General features: G+C 39.5%; 1 protein-coding gene across 1 annotated transcript in view; it reads right to left on the reverse strand.

The window, feature by feature from the left end:
* The window catches only part of LSAMP (limbic system associated membrane protein), a 664,196-nt gene that overhangs the window by 131,378 nt on the left and 515,321 nt on the right, over positions 1 to 17,497 (reverse strand). The window lies entirely within an intron of this gene.

A 17,497-nucleotide genomic window follows, 5' to 3' on the forward strand; every position in this document is an offset into this window, starting at 1 on the left:
CATATTTTAACTCCCATCACCAGAGATTTTGATTTAGAAGGTTTTGCAGGGGTATGCTCCTTTGAAGTCCTGAATTGTTCCATGGGGGTGCTGATGTGCATTACAAATCAAGAGCCATGGCCTTGCTGTGAAATACAAGCCCTGGTACATGCTAAAACTTGATAATTTATTGACTCCAGACCTTTGCACTTACTGTTCTGTCTGCCTAGAACATTATTCTCTAGACTTCTGAAAGTTTTGCTGCCTCACTTCACTCAGATCTAAGATAGGCCCATCTCCCATTCTCCCATCACTTCTTTTTGTTTTGTTTTGTTTCTTTTTTGTATTGCTGTTTATGAAATTCAACTGTTTATCTCTCTGTGGGTCACTTTGCCACTAGAATATAGGTTCCATGAGAACTGTGACTTTGTCTTATTCTCTGTTGTCTAGTCATGGCTTAGAATAAAGCCTAGGGAATCATAAATGTTTAACAAATGCATGTTAAATTAATGAGGAGAAACTTCATGAATGAGGGCTTGTTGATGACTGATGGTTTGATTGACAGATTGAATGGCAACCCGCCCTCCTCCCCGATGGAGAAGTTATTAAAGCAGATGCTAGACCACATTTTTTGAGGATGCTTTGGGGTCAGTCACGCATCACATGTAACTGCTACTACTGCTAAGTCACTTCAGTCGTGTCCCACTCTGTGTGACCCCATCCCTGGTTGATCTCAAAAGTTTCTTTCCAGCCACAAAGATGACATAGGGGATGGCGAAGAAGAAGAGGAGAGAACAGGCATAAAAGACTGCAGAATTAAGGAGGAACTAGAGAGCACTGGAGTGAAACAGCGTGCTGAGAAGCTGGCAATGGCAGCTGACTTGTTGAAATATTCACCACACTCTGAAATAACAGATGTTATTTGAGGGATCTGTGTGAGCATTTGTAAACTGCTGCTTTCTATGCCTTTCTCCTTCTCCCTGCTTCCCACAAACAGCAGCTTGCTGCCTGTCCATCCACTCCCAGGAGGTACTTTTTCTTCTTTCACAAAGAGAGAACTAGTGCCCCTCTACCTAACCATGGTCATATATTATCCGATTCTTGCAGAGAAGCATCTCTATGCCTCCTGCCCTTAATTCTTTGTCTTTGCCTTGTTCCTCTCCTGCCACTCACCCTTGCTCACTCTTCTTGGGCCACACTGACCTTCCTGCTCTTCCTTCAACACACCAGGCACGTCCCAATTTCATGGCTTTGCACTGGTTGTACTCTTTGCCTAGAAGGTCTTCCTCCAGAGGCCACCTGACTTCTTCCCTCCCCTACTTCAAGTCTCCACTCAAATCTCACCTTCTCAGTCAGAGAAGGCAATGGCACCCCACTCCAGTACTCTTGCCTGGAAAATCCCATGGATGGAGGAGCCTGGTGGGCTGCAGTCCAAGGGGTCCCGAAGAGTCAGACATGACTGAGCGACTTCACTTTCACTTTTCACTTTCGTGCACTGGAGAAGGAAATGGCAACCCACTCCAGTGTTCTTGCCTGGAGAATCCCAGGGACGGGGGAGCCTGGTGGGCTGCCGTCTATGGGGTCTCACAGAGTCAGACGTGACTGAAGTGACTTAGCGGCGGCAGCAGCAGCCGTGAGTCTGATTTGACAACCCTGTTTAAAACAGCAATCTTAGCTTCTCCACATATTTCTGAAACCATTGTCCTGCTCCATATTTTTCACTGTTCCATGTACTCCTTGCCTGATAATACGTTTTTAAATTTTATTTATTGTATCTAATTAACTATCTGTCTTCCCACAATGGCTCCTCCTACTAGAACATTTATGAGGAGAGCAAAGCATCTTTGTTTTGTTTGAAGATGTATTCCCCATGAGCAGAGGAGTGTCTAGCATACAATATACAAAACAATACTTAATAAACATGTGTTACATGGCAAAGTGAATGAATGATGTGTTAAAATTAAATAAAATCCAGGAAAGAGTTCACTTAACAATTCTCATCTAATGAAGCAACTTGGGAATCCCTGATTCTTTGGACATTGTAGCTTGTGTTCACATTTGTTTTCCTTCTTCAATGATTAATTTACTCAAAAAGCACTTAACACCACTGTGTATAGAAGCCCTCACTGAATGCCTTCTTGAAGGAGGCAAATCAAGAGAAGATAGTTCTAACTAGCTCTCAATGCAGTTATGAAAAGACAATGATAAGAATGTGTGCATACTTGTGTGCTCAATTGTGTCCAACTCTTCACGACCCCACTGACTGTAGCTTGCCAGGCTCCTCTGTCTATGGGATTCTCCAGGCAAAAATGCTGGAGTGGGTTTCCATGCCCTCCTCCGGGGGATCTTCCTGACCCAGGGATCAAACCCACATCTCCTGTGTCTCCTGCATTGGCAAGCAGATTCTATACCACTGCATCACCTGGGAAGCCCCTTATGATAAGAATATCTTGTGACTAAAGGCTGTGGGTTATCAAAAAGGCTTGCACCACATTTCCTTTGCTAATATGTAAATATGAGACATAAAATAACTTTATTACATTATTATATTTGTTTAATGGAAATTGGAGATTTGGGGGAAGATGGGAGCTTCTTTCACAATGTTAAGTGCATATTGTGACTCTCTGGCTTTGTTTTACAGGATTTCTTAAATTCTGTAAAGTGATAAGTCATAGGACCTTTGGGGAAAAAAGGCATTGTGGTAACAGAGGGATTGCGGGAGGTGAGGGTGGGAGGGTGAGGAGAGGTATTAAGGGGCCACTGCGGAGAGGGGGTGTACAGGAGAAGGGTGAGAGAAAGAGGAAGAATGAGTCCAGAATATTCATAAACTTGATCCCAGGACTATCAATTACACTCTGTAACCATGGATCTCAGGTCATAGGCCAGTGAAAGGAAATGGAGAGAAAATGAGAATCCTGAGGGAATGTTAATATATTTTCATCTAAGGTGTTAAGGCCAGAGATTAGAATATAGAGGCAAGGATTTACAGTGTGAGAAGACTACTGTCATGAAGGCTAGGATGTTAATGTGCCTCTGTGCCCTATTTGACTTAGGATTTATTGGGCAGATTTTTGAGATTCTGCTTGTGTTCGACAGGAAGTTGAACATGGCCTCCTTTTACCTGTAATAATATTCTACAAATATCTTGCCTGATTAATGTGGACTATGAATATAGCCAGATGAAGGGGTGTCCCTAAGCCCCACCAGGAAACCCTCTTAATAATCTAGTGCCTCTAATGAAGAGTAAAGGTAATTAATCAACTAAGGAATGGAGAATGGAAAGCATGGCAGAATAGTAAAACAAACATAACCCTGATGTCTGGAGGAGAACCATAGAACCTTCGAGAGAAAGGAAGGAGAGTCTATAAGCATCGGTGAGGGCTATAAACATGGACAAATTAGTGAGGCTACATGGGACTGCACTTGTGACATTATCACAAACTTCAGGCCTCAGTCCTCAAATAGGTGGTATTTCAACTAATGATATTCCGCACAAAAGAGTGAGTGAAAATGCAAAGAAATCCCCTTCCTTAGTTTCATGGTGGTGGCTCTGAGGAGGAAACATCTAGATATATTGAGAAGGTAGGTGAAAATATACACAAAGCATTTGTTGTTGTTTAGTCGCTCAGTCGTGTCCGACTCTGCGACCCCATGGGCTGCAGCACGCCAGGCTCCCCTGTCCTTCACCAACTACCGGAACTTGCTCATACTCATGTCCTTTGAGCTGGTGATGCCATCCAACCATCTCGTCCTCTGTCATCCCCTTCTCCTCCTGCCTTCAATCTTTCCCAGCAGCAGGGTCTTTTCCTAATAAGTTGGCTCTTTGCACCAGGTGGCCAAAGTATTGGAACTTCAGTTTTAGCATCAGTCCTTCCAAAGAATATTCATGGTTGATTTCCTTTAGGATTGACTGGTTTGATTTCCATGCAGGCCAAGGGACTCTCAAGAGTCTTCTCCAACGTTGGTTGAGAGTTAAAGAATTTGGTGCTCTGCAGAAGCTCAGCGGTTGACCAGTTACATAATCCTAGATAAGTAAATTTTATCTTTGAAATAGGTAGGTTATAAATTCCTTTCATACTAAAATACTATGAGATTCTGACTTTGTTACATAAAGAAAAATAATGTCATAAAAGCAAAAAAGAGCTCTTTCTGAGATACACAGGGCTAGGTCTATGACTCAGCAGTAAAAGCACTAAACTTCAAGAGAAATTAAAAGGACTAAGTGGTCTTCCTACCCCATCCCTACACCTCCTAGTTTCCTGAAATTCTATCCTTGGTGTTAGTCTTTTGTGATTAAGTATAATTGTATTCCTTGGTGGCACAATTGGTAAAGAAACAACCAGCAATGTAGGAGACCTGGGTTCAATCCCTGGGTTGGGAAGGTCCCTCGGAGAAGGGAGTGGATAATATGTGGCTAATTTGCTACCAGAGCAAGCAGAGACTTTCTTAGTTAGGACAGTCTCCTGGTCAGCAGATTCCTAGGGAGATCAGATGAGGAAACCCAGTCTACAAGAAGTAAAAGGAGAAATACATGAAAGAAGAAAACCTACTCCAATTAAATGGATTAGCATTTCTTATCTTTATTTCTTAACTTTCTGTCACTGAGTAGCACACAGACCAATAAAATGTCATGAATCTTTTGGTTTGAAGGGCTTTAAACACATCAAAATATTTCACTGGTAGTTTAGATCTCAACTTTTGCCATTTTCCACTATGAGAGATGAGAGGGGATTAACAGTTACCTTTGTCTTTGGAAGTTTCTCCCCCTAAACACCATGATACCATGGGGCTTTTCCTAGCTTATTTTTCAGGAGGTCAACTGGTCCTCTAGGTCTAGATATATAGGATGAGAATGTAAGCCTGAAAATCTTAAGTGCATATTCTGTTGAATTATTTGCTTTACATTTTATAAAGACAAGAAGACAAAAAATATATATCTTAAATAGAAGGGAGTCCCAGGTTCTTTAATGAACACTTCTTGCAGAAAGTGCGATAAGGTCAACATTGACCGCAGATGATGACAGATGCAGTTGGGAGTTATTCTAAATATATTACTGCCAGTATCACCCTTGGCAGCACCCCACTTCCTCCTTCCACCCTGGATTTCCCATCAGATGTGGAGAGAGCTCATCACTAACCAGGATGGGAGAACTGATGCTAACACCCACTGCAGCAGTTCAGTCAACCCCTTCATTACTCTTCCTTCTGGCCAAACTCCCAGCAGCCTCTGGTGAAAACCTTGGCCATGGCGCACGCAAATCCCAGGGCTCCTCACTAACACTTCACTTTTCATGGAGGTCATGACTAGGCCGCGCCAGACGTTCTTTGCCTGCCCCCAGCTGAGTGACCTGCTTTCACAGCAGCATGATTTCTCTAATGAGATTGTTTCACAAAGAGAAGAATGAAATCAAGTGTCAGGGGCTTGGATCAAAGTGATTCTTATGCTCTGAGGCACAGGGTCAGACTGCAGGTAGGAATGAGCTCTTGGACTAGACAGGATCCTGTTGCGAGCACCTCCCCACCACCCTCACATCTCTCCTTTCTCCTTGTCATGACTGACCTTTAAAATTTTAGAAAGGATCTCCCATGCAAATACTTGAATTGGTTTCAAGAAAAATTCCTAGAATATCTAACATACAGCTATTCTGAGCATGTAGCTCATCTGATACAAATTCCCATGTTGAGGAAATATGAGGTAGGAAATACTATTACTTCGAGTTTATTAAAGGAGGAACTGAGGCTCAAAAATGTTAAGTAACTTGCCACCAAACCAAGTGCTAGTAAGTGGGAGAGTGGAGATTTTAACCCATTTTCATTCATCTCCAAAGTTTATGAGCTCAAACCCTAAGACACAGCAAGTAATATATACCTAGCACTGACGGGGGATATGTGGGGGATTTTGAGATGAAACAAATTAGGTGTGGCTTTGAACACCTATATAAAAAGCATAGTTAAGACTATATACAATGTATAGTATATAGAAATATACAATGTATAGTTGAGACAGACATGAATTAATTGTAGAAAGACAATATAAGGAAGAATGTGAAAATTGTGGGCCTGAGTCTTCTGACCACAGTGCCACATTTCAACTTCTATGTGATTCTAATTGATGGACAGGGGAAAACTTTATAGGATAATTATAATTTTAGCTGGGCCTGAATTGATACTATTTTTAAATGTAGATATCTTTTTATTTTTACTTATTTTGGCCACACTGCAGCATGCAGGATCTTAGTTCCTCAACCAGAGATCAAACTTGTGACCCCTGCAGTGGAAGTGAGGAGTCTTAACCACTGGACCACCAGGGAGGTCCCAAATTGCTTTTTTTTTTTAATAAGAAAACTTTTTTTGTGAGATAAAGAATATGCTTGCATTGCAGGAGACCCAGGTTCGATTCCTGGGTTGGGAAGATCCCCTGGAAGAGGAAATGGCAACCCATTCCAGTATTCTTGCCTGAAAAATTCTATGGACAGAGGAGCCTGATGGGCTACAGTCCATGGCATCACAAAGAGTTGGACACGACTGAGTGACTAATACATTCAAAGAGTGTGTAGGTCATTCTAGGCAGTGAGAAAAATATGTAAAAAATCTCAGATGTGGGATAAGACTGCAGAATGAATTTCTAAATCACTGAATAGTCACTAAATCACTGAATCACTAGATAGAAAGGAGAGATGGCTTGTTGCTAAAGCTAAAGCCTAAAGAAGCATCTCCCAGATCCTGTTTTGCACAAATGGTACAATTTATATATTATGAAGATCATAGGGCAGTCAATTTGGAGGAAAAATCAAAACACATGTAACAGCTCTGTAGATAATCTCTAGATATTCTAAGTTTATTAATTCTTAGTCTTCTCTTTTTTAATTTTTTTATTTATTATTTTTTGTTTGTTTATTATTAATTCTTAGTCTTTTCTAACACGGAAGTCACTCAAAAATTGCACCTATTTCATGACTTCCTTGACTAGAGGAATATTCATCTAATTAAAAATGTTTTCTGATTACTAATGATATGCAAGTCACTGGTTAAACAAGAGAGCAGTGGCAAGAAACACATATTAAATTGAAGAAAGAGAAGAGATAGATAAGAGATAAAGAGATAAATAAAGAGACAGATTAATCTCAAATGAAGAGATAAAGCACAGGACAATAAGTCTCCATGCTGAAGAGTGGGCACACAGTGGAGACAGGAGGTGACATGGCTGTTAAAGAAAGGAAGGGAAACTGAATAAGTTCTTGAGCAGTCTTTCAACAGATAATGATTTAGAGGAAGAAGGAGAAAATCAAGCAGGAGAATCAGGGTGAGTGAAGTGAGAGCTAGTAGCCAAGGAGGGCTAGAGCACAGAAGGGCGTGATCTAAGTCTAGACAAGAATGGGGAAACTCATGGCTATGCATGGCAAGCTGAGCTTGGACTCTACTAAGACAGCAGTGGGGAACCACTGAAGGTTGTACATCATGTAGTGACAGTACCGGAGCATTAGAAACTCTGATTCTGTGGTGGTAATTTTGAATGGTTTGGAATTGGAGTTGGAAGTGGGAAAGACAGGTGGAATTCTACAGCTCTGGCTCAAGTAAGCGGTCATGATGGTGACAATGAAACTGATGGGGTGGGTTGAAAGTTGTTACAGAGAAAAGATCAATAGGACTTGTGGGTGACTAAATTTATGGAACAAAGGAGAAAGAAGAATCAAGGTAGTATCAATACTAAACGAGCAGAGGTAGAATTACTAACATTAAGAGAATCAGTTGTCATAAACAAGGATCTATTGACCATGTTGAAATCGAGGTATCCATTAGACATCTAAATAAAATGATTGGTAGGGAGGGAATTCATGTCTAGAGTTCAGAACAGCCTGCTTTTTATATAGGCTTAAGAGCAGCCCTAGAGGAAAGAGAAAACAGTAGCAGAAAATCTGCTAAGAGATTTTCTTAGCAAATTTCTTATTAAAGAGATAAGAAATATCTCTATATTCAGGTGACAAGGAGAACAGCTATCTAAGGAGTTTTGTAGAACTTTCTTTGGCAAAGTGTTACAGGACAAGAAGAGGAGTGTCAACAATGTCTTAAACTGCAGGGTCATTAATGAGGATGTGCCATTTGGGGCTGGTAACTTTCGGGGTAGGAAATAGAGTGTTTGGGACAGAAGTCAGCGAGTAGAATTAATACGGGCCAAGGAAGCAGGGACAATACACATAACCCATTCTTTCCACAATGTGGGCACTGAGAGGAAAGGGGACAGACAGAGCAGTAGGCTGAGTGACTAGCAGTTTGCTTATGGGAAGCTTTTACAATGGAAAGCACAATTCTTCCAATGTCTTTTGGATATGGCCTTGGAACTTAAAAGCTTAAATTTGTTCCCCCAAATGGTTTCCTTAAATGTATAGTTTACATCATGTTTTAAAAGTATTGTTATTGAACTGAATGAATGCCCTATATAAGATACAAGTATACTATATTTTATTTGAACCTTTAGACCATGAGAAATTAGACAGTGTGTTATTAAAAAGCAGGATTTAATGAACTAATAGTTTGAGAAGATAAAGTGTGTGTTCTGACATTAAGTCAAATAACTTCTTACCTTTTCTGCACATATTACTTAAGCCTGGCTCTGCTCCCATATGTAGAGGAACAATATAAGTAATGGCCCTGGGTGTGTCAATGATCAGCTGTGCAGCCTGGGACAAATAATTGGCTTATATGGGCCTCTGCACCACTTTCTAAAAACAATGATTTTAGATACAACCTCTTAAAAAATTCTGGCTAGGAAATGCTGTTTTCCTTGTCTTGTTACAGCTATATTTTGGGGAGGGTATTGAAAACATTATGTATATGTGATGGATTGGATTAGAAAATTGGTCAGGCTTTAAGAGAAAAAGTTTCAAAAAACTGAGCACCTAATGATTTATTTGGAAATAAGGGCAAGGCATAGGTGAGACCAAATACATAAAATTCACCAATTTGGGGGGAGGGGGGAGAGAATAACAGTTTCTGGAATGTTAAATATAATTTTGAAAAAGAAAACAGAAAGGTAATTCAATAAATAAAATATGGAAGCAAATTCTTTATGTGGTCAAACTATACTTCCAGACAAGTGTTTTCTGTTGGCTTAATGAATAAGAATCCTTGAAGTTGTCTTCCAACCCATAATAATGTGGCCAGATTCTTTGGATATATCCTATTTGGGTGATGGGAAAGAACAGAATAGGAACAAGGGAGGAAAGAAACAGAGAAAGTAAAGTTCATTTAATACAGGCAATTTTGTCACCTTGCTCAGTTTCAGATGGAAGAAAGTCTTGATTCTGAAGATGATGAATGAACTGGAGTCATGAGAGGGTCCGAGAGATGATTTCTCCGCTTTCTGAGAAAGGGATGTGGGATAAAGAGCCTCTTGAGAAAGTCAAGTGGAAAGAACCCAGACAATGGCAAATTGCAATCTCTTCATGGTTTTTGAGAGGCAGTGGACAGAGCATGTGGGCTGTACTTCACATACTGTTGGCTCCTGCAGAATGGAAGTCCATTAGCCATAGGTGGTGTTGTGGTCTGAATGTTGTGCCCCTGCCCCCATTTGGATGCTGAAATGCTAACTGCCAAGTGATGGAATTTGGAGATGGGGCCTCTGGGAGGTGATTAGGTGATGAATCAGCCTTCATTAATATAATTAGTGCCCTTATAAAAACAGTGCTAGAGAACTCCATCATCTTTTCTGCCATATGAGGCTGCAACAAAAAGATGGCTATCTAGGAAATAGATTCTAATCAGACACCAAATCTGCCAGAACCTTGATTTTTGGACTTCTCAGCCTCTAGGATTGTGAGAAATAAATTTCTGCTGTTTGTAAGCCACTCAGATTATAGTATTTTGCTGCTGCTGCTGCTAAGTTGCTTCAGTTGTGTCCAACTCTGTGCAACGCCATAGACGGCAGCCCACCAGGCTCCGCCGTCCCTGGGATCCTCCAGGCAAGAACACGGGAGTGGGTTGCCATTTCCTTCTCCAGTGCATGAAAGTGAAAAGTGAAAGTGAAGTCGCTCAGTTGTGCCCGACTCTTCACGACCCCATGGACTGCAGCCCACCAGGCTCCTCTGCCCATGGGATTTTCCAGGCAAGAGTACTAGAGTGGATTGCCATTGCCTTCTCCGACGTATTTTGCTAGAGTGGCCAAAATGGGCTCCGACAGGTGACTCTGCTATTTTCTACCAAGTCCTCTCTTCATCTCCTTCTCCACTGCCTTGGGATAGGATGTCAAAAGGCCTCTCTCACTGGGAGTGGGTTGGATAGTTGCCACTTCATTCCTTTCTGATCCTGACACATATCTCTGCACCTGCTGTATTTTATATGAGAAAAGACTACCATCTCAGAATGGCAGGATGGAGGATGTCTTTGGGATAGTAGGAAAGGAGGATTTTTCACACTGTGATGATTTCAAGAAATAGCAAAACTGTTTTAGTATCTGTAAAAGCTAGCAAGGTGTCATGACACTTATTGGCTGTAAATAGCACTCTTTCAGGACCCAAAACATAATTCGAGGTGTCCTGCCAGTCTCCTCTCTATTCTTCTCGCCACACATGCTATAATGCCTGTCCCAGGCAATTCCATCAGTTGTGACTTTGTGATCTGACCAAATCTTCACTATTTTGGTATTAAATTGGATTTGAACTTGGGTCTCAATTCAATTCAGTTCAATTAACATTTATTGAACACCCACCAGGCAAGGTCCTCAACCTTCTCTGTAAGTCACATCCAAACTCTCTAAACAAGCAAATTGAACTGGAAGTCGGTAAGAACCACACTTTTCTAAAACACTTCCAGTATCTTTAAGTATTTTGCTTCTTAAAATATCTCAGGTTTGTTTTAGAGAGCAGTATTACTCGGTAACTGAGAAGACTTAAAGACTAATTTCATGTGAATTTTCACTTGCATCAGGAGAGTGGGTTCTGCCAAAGATTCTGTAGGTCATATTTAAATGGTAAGTCAAGAAAAACAAGGCCACAGATTTGAATTTCTGACACTGGCATTTCAGAAATCAAAACAAAGTGAATCTTTCAGTTCGAGTGTTTCATGACTCTGTTAATTGAGTGCTTTTTTCTTCACTATTTATTAAACCATTTTGAAAACAGTCAGGTGTTATGGAAAAAGAATCTTGGACTGGGCATATATTGCTTGTGGGACTCTGGACAAATTACTCGATCCTCCCTGGGTTTACTTATTTCAGTAACATCTATTATCTGTCACACCATATCTAGCACATTAGACGATTAACCCTTCCTCTTATACATGGGTCCTTTATTAAATGATGTCCTTTATATATGAAAAGAGAAAATCATTAAATGCAACAACTGGTTTTGTTCTACTCAAATGTGGTTTAAATGTTTAGTTTGGTTGAGATAATGACAACATTATTATTGTAGCAATATTATTGCCAAAATAATAATATCTTCTGGCTTGAGGTCAGTGGTCAGAAAAACAAAAGCTGATGTATTTGACAGACTGCTTTTGATTTTGGTCTGGACAGAAAATTGGAGTGATGGTAGAAGGCCATTTTTTGTTTTGGTTTTTCAGGGAGTTGACGAAGACCTATCACTAGTCTCCAGAGTAAAAGAGAATAGGTGAGACCCTTAGGTGATAAGGGAAAGCAGCAAGAGGGAAATAGGGGTGAGGGGGAGATTTCTAAGCCAGAGTAAAAATCTAGTTCAAAATTAATGTATTCAACTCATTTAAAATTATTATATTAAAGCTCTACAATATTTCCGGGCACAGTTCTAGGTTCAAGTAATACATATAGAGTTGCTACATTAAAATTAGCTACCATAGGGAAATTCTGATCACAGGAAGAAATTTTGAGGAAATATGCAAACTAGATCTGAGTAACTTCAGCATTTGACAAAGCTGTAATTAATAGGTGGTGTCATTTAGTTCAGTATATAAACTATATTCAGAAATTTTAGTTAAAGCTTCTCATGCTATATCTCTTTCATATATTCATGTATTATCCTAAGGATGCCACTAAAATAATACTCATCCAGATGTTTTAGATCACAAGCATAATGTAAACTGAAAATGTGTGCCTTATCTATTTACTGGCTTTTTATCTTTTTTGTGTAAAATTTTTCTTTGAGGAGACCCTACCACTTTTTCTACCAGACTATTAACAGCAGCTGGATCATCAAAAAAGCAAGAGAGTTCCAGAAAAACATCTATTTCTGCTTGATTGACTATGCCAAAGCCTCTGACTGTGTCGATCACAATAAACTGTGGAAAATTCTGAAAGACATGGGAATACCAGACCACCTGACCTGCCTCTTGAGAAACCTGCATGCAGGTCAGGAAGCAACAGTTAGAACTGGACATGGAACAACAGATTGGTTCCAAATAGGGAAAGGAGTATGTCAAGGCTGTATATTGTCACCCTGCTTATTTAACTTACATGCAGAGTATATCATGAGAAATGCTGGGCTGGATGAGGCACAAACTGGAATCAAGATTGCTGGGAGAAATATCAGTAACCTCAGATATGCAGATGATACCACCCTTATGGCAGAAAGTGAAGAAGAACTAAAGAGCCTCTTGATGAAAGTGAAAGAGGAGAGTGAAGAAGTTGGCTTAAAGCTCAACATTCAGAAAACTAAGATCATGGCATCCAGTCCCATCACTTCATGGCAAATAGATGGGGAAACAGTGGAAACAGTGTCAGACTTTATTTTTGGGGGCTCCAAAATCACTGCAGATGGTGATTGCAGTCATGAAATTAAAAGACGCTTACTCCTTAGAAGGAAACTTATGACCAACCTAGACAGCATATTAAAAAGCAGAGACATTACTTTGTCAAAAAGGTCCATCTGGTCAAGGCTATGGTTTTTCCAGTAGTCTTGTATGGATGTGAGAGTTGGACTATAAAGAAAGCTGTGCCCAGAAGAATTGATGCTTTTGAACTGAGGTGTTGGAGAAGACTCTTGAGAGTACCTTGGACTGCAAGGATATCCAACCAGTCCATCCTAAAGATCAGTCCTGAGTGTTCACTGGAAGGACTGATGTTGAAAATGAAACTCCAATACTTTGGCCACTTGATGCAAAGAACTGACTCATTGGAAAAGACCCTGATGCTGGGAAAGATTGAAGATGGTAGGAGGAGGGGACGACAGAGGATGAGATGGTTAGATGGCATCACCAACTCAATGGACATGAGTTTGGGTAAACTCTGGGAGTTGGTGATGGACAGGGAGGCCTGGCGTGCTGCAGTCCATAGGGTTGCAAACAGTCGGACATGACTGAGCGACTGAACTGAACTGATTAACAGCAGCACCTGGGACTGACTTCTGGAATTTTAGGAACAATGAATAGAGAATATAGTGTGGTGCAATATATTTTTATGTGAATTGCGGTTTTAAAATAAAATATGGTAGCATAAAAATATAATGTTTTGCATTACATACAAATTTTAAAATATGGTGGTTGATCTCTTTATCAGATTCCACTTACCACCTTCATCTTACTTAATGCTCTGTTCATCTGTTGAAAGGGATGACCACAGCAGGCTGAATGGTATTGGCTACTACTGTATGGCTACTTATTTCTTCCACAGTTAAGACGCATGCTTAAATGACATGGTTGTGTTTATTATCAAACCTATTTCTCACAGTTGTATTAGTAACTATAATTAAGTAATTTAACTTAATATTGTATAGACCACTAAAATACATATGTTAAAGATATGCAAAAGAAAGAAGCCAGTCTGAAAAGGCTACATGCTGTCCATGAGTGATATGATACCAACTCTCTGACTTTCTGGAGAAAGGCAAAACTATGGAGACGAAAGAGCATCAGTAATTGCCAGAGGGGTTGGGGGAAGGATGGCAAGGTGGAGCACAAAGGATTTTCCAGATAGTAAAACAACTATGCTGTAATGGTGTAAAGGTGACACAAAGAGCAAACTTTAATGTAAACTAAATGGAATTTACTTAAAAAGAGAGAGAGAGTTTGGAAATATTCACTAAAGGAAAGGTGCATAAAAAGTATTGTCATGTTGGATGTGGGCAAGACAACTGTAAAAGAAGAAAAGCAACTGTAAACATACTTCATTCAGGTTATTTTACAAAGGTCTCTAGGTTTTCACTGCACTTAATATAAAACAGGAAACCGAGGAGGATCTATTATGGATGTGGTTTATGAGAGAAAAATGACACTGAACTCTAATCAGCAGATCAACACTCACAAAATAGTATGATCCTAAATCAAGAGATAAGTGAATACATTTATTTGTATACACTGAATTACTGAAATGTCTATGGGATGTATATTTTTTTATGATTTCCATGTTTGAGCTAACTTGTCCAATGACTAAACATTTAGATTTCCTATTGTATCAGATTCCTTCAGTAATGAGAATCTCCCAAAATAATTTACAAAAAGCCAAGAACTGTTATATCAGATGACATGTTGAATAAGCTATAAATGGTATTTATCCTCTTAAATCATGAATGTACCACTTTAGCTAAGAAAAATGTCAATATATGCCATATTTGGTAGAATTAGTCCTGAATAATATGAGTTATCAATTTATAAAAGGTTTTAAAAAACAAAAACTGTAGGTAGAAGAAAGATGAATAATAAAAATTTAATTGTCTAGATATATCTTATTAAAAGTAGACATGTAAATAGAGAAGGATTAATAGTGATTTTCAGTATGTGAACAACTGCAGTCACATAAGGCTACCAAAACAAATATCTGTAAAAACATCCATTCAGACTGAAATGCATTTTCTTGTTTCTGTAAATATATCCTGTCTGAGATATTAAATCCATTCACTTCAGTACCATGCCTTTAAAAAAAAAATTCTAGCACAAGGACAGCAGGCACTCAGCAAATATTAATTTATTATAAGAACATGTAAACTTGGTAGTTTTTATTCTATCTCTTTCTTTGATTTTCCAATTTGGGGTCAATTTTAAGGGAAATCAACCCTGAGTATTCATTGGAAGGACTGATGCTGAAGCTGAAACTCCAGTATTTTGGTCATCTGATGCAAACAGCTGACTCATTGGAAAAGCCTCTGATGCTGGGAAAGATTGAGGGCAGAAGAAGAGGGCATCAGAGAATGAGATGACTGGATAGCATCTCCGATGCAACGGACATGAATTTGGGCAAACTTTGGGAGATGGCGAAGAACAAGGAGGCCTGGTGTGCTGCAGTCCATGGGGTCACAAAGAGTAGGACAGAACTGTGTGACTGAAACAACAACAAATGTTTCAATGAAGCCCAGTCTTAGTTTCTCCATCTTTAAAAGATATAAAGTAAAATTGGAGAGTGTGTATATATATATATATATATATATCTATATATACACATATACATACATATATACATGTAAAACCTAAAATAGAAAAAAACAAGCAGGCATTGATCTCACTGTTAGGATTTAGCATCATGTTCCTTTTACCATATCATATTGCTTACTGAAGGATAATGCTTTATTTCTTTTATAAAAGTATCTTATTATTTTTCCATTACATTTTCCCTACTAGTTGGGCAGCAACTTGATACTTATTTTAAAAATTCTACTAAAATGAACATATTAGTACATTTTGAACTGCAAAAGAGAACCAGTAATTTGGCTAGTTGATGAAAGAAGAAATAATAGATTTCATTATACAAAGACAGAAATGGAAGGATAGGTTAAGGAAAGAAAAACAAAGTAAATAGCTTTGCAAGCAAATTTAGTGTTGCCTTTGAGTTCTATCATGTTATCCAGTTTAAGTGTATGTTTTTATTACTTTCTCCCTTATATGAAAGCTTGTGTGTGTGCTCAGTTCAGTAGTGTCCAACCCTTTGTAACCCCATGGACTGTAGCCCACCAGGCTCCTCTGTCCATGGGATTCTCCAGGCAAGAGAACTGGAGTGGGTTGCCATTTCCTTCTCCAGGGATCTTCCCAACCCAGGGATCAAAACGACATCTCCTGTGTCTCCTTCATTGGCAGATGAATTCCTTACCACTTGAGCCATCTGGTAAGCCCCTTATATGAAAGCTTGGCTTCTTTAAAAAAAATTTAATATTTCCCATCATCAAAGTCATAATTTTATTGGTTAATCCAGATGAAAAATTTCTAATGAGAAGTTGGAGCTGTAAAAACTCAGACAAGGCCAGATCATGAAGATTGAGTCACAGTTTCTCCTCTATAAGCTGATAATTATCTCACACTGTCACAGAAGTAATTACAAGTGGAGGATATATATGTATTTTAAGAGGGGGGAACAGTCAGAAAAGTGTTCCACTGTTTTCAATACAACATTTGAACTGTTGCACTCAGATCTTTCGTCTTTGCTTCATCTTATCACCATAAACATGATTGATTCCATCATCTTAATACTAGGGTACTAGAAACTCTCAATATGTTTGTTAAAATGCATTTTCCAGCCTCCCCCTCTCCCATAAGATTCTGATTCAATAGGTCTTCAGTGAAGCCTCAGAACGAGTATTTTTTAAATTGTCCAGTACATTTTCATACAAGTAATTTACAGACTGCAGTTTGGAAACTTTGGATAAATACCTATCTTGAACTTTTTGCTTTTATGTTAAAGATGAAGAGGGAATCATACTAGCATTCACGGCTTTAATAGCCTCCTTGTATATAGTTGTCAACACTAGCATTTTCACAGATTGATTTATAGTCCAGTGGAAGGAGATGAGCATAGATTCAAATGAGCGTAATGCAATGCAATAAAAAAGTACTCAGTGAAGTGCAAGGATGAACAATGTAAGTTAAGAAGAGCTCAGACAAAGAAAAAATAATTTTCAGCTGTAAGGTTCAAGAGAAGAATTCATTTGAAATGAGATTTGAAAAGTGTGCATTTATGTGAGGGAGAAAAGCAGCTCTATAAGGGCAGGTTATGAAGAGACACTTAGACGACGGTTTCCCCTGTGGGGCAGCAGGGTGTAGGTCAGGGCATCAGATCAGCGCAGTTCAGTCATGTCCAACTCTTTGCGACCCCGTGGACTGCAGCACGCCAGGCCTCCCTGTCCATTGCCAACTCCCAGAGTTTACTCAAACTCATGTCCATTTAGTCATCCAGCCATCTCATCCTCTGTCATCCCCTTCTCCTCCTGCCCTCAATCTTTCCCAGCATCAGGGCCTTTTCAAATAAGTCAGTTCTTCATAGCAGGTGGCCAAAGTATTGGAGTTTCAGCTTCAACATCAGTCCTTCCAATGAACACCCAGGACTGATCTCCTTTAGAATGGACTGGTTGGATCTCCTTGCAGTCCAAGGGACTCTCAAGAGTCTTCTCCAACACCTCAGTTCAAAAGCATCAATTGTTTGGTGCTCAGCTTTCTTTATAGTCCAACTCTCACATCCATACATGACTACTGGAAAAACCATAGCCTTGACCAGATGGACTTTTGTTGGCAAAGTAATGTCTCTGCTTTTCAATATGCTGTCTAGGTTGGTCATAGCTTTCCTTCCAAGGAGTAAGCATCTTTTAATATCATTGCTGCAATCACCATCTGCAGTGATTTGGGAGCCCAG

The sequence above is a fragment of the Muntiacus reevesi genome, chromosome 8 (assembly GCF_963930625.1).
Source record: "Muntiacus reevesi chromosome 8, mMunRee1.1, whole genome shotgun sequence".
Taxonomy (NCBI): domain Eukaryota; kingdom Metazoa; phylum Chordata; class Mammalia; order Artiodactyla; family Cervidae; genus Muntiacus; species Muntiacus reevesi.